Consider the following 423-nt stretch of genomic DNA (forward strand, 5'->3'; position numbering starts at 1 on the left):
TCTGAAAAAGGTGGCCACAGTCATTCTCTCAGAGGCCTCAGTTGAACTGGACAGCTATATAGGCGTATGGGCTAATATCTTTTCCAAATGCATCCTGGAACAATAATCCTGGAGAGTAGAAGTCGTTTACTGACAAAGTTTATCTCATCATAGCTGAGACAAAATACTCCCGATGCTGCTTGTCATTTCAAAACAGCCTCCATGATAACCTTTGTATTAGAGTTCAACTGGTTCTCCACTATCTCCCTCTGTGTGTGTGTGTGTGTGTGCGTCTCACACAGCCATTTTTCCTCAAGCAATGTATGACGCTGTCAAATGCTGCAACAGCAAAAACTGCAATCATTGACCCTCGAACAGAACTGCACAACCTCTTCTTTATTAGAAAAAAAAATAAAAAAAATAAAAATAAAATATATATATATA

Source organism: Sinocyclocheilus anshuiensis, unplaced genomic scaffold (assembly GCF_001515605.1).
Source record: "Sinocyclocheilus anshuiensis isolate Anshui unplaced genomic scaffold, SAMN03320099.WGS_v1.1 scaffold438, whole genome shotgun sequence".
Taxonomy (NCBI): Eukaryota; Metazoa; Chordata; class Actinopteri; order Cypriniformes; family Cyprinidae; genus Sinocyclocheilus; species Sinocyclocheilus anshuiensis.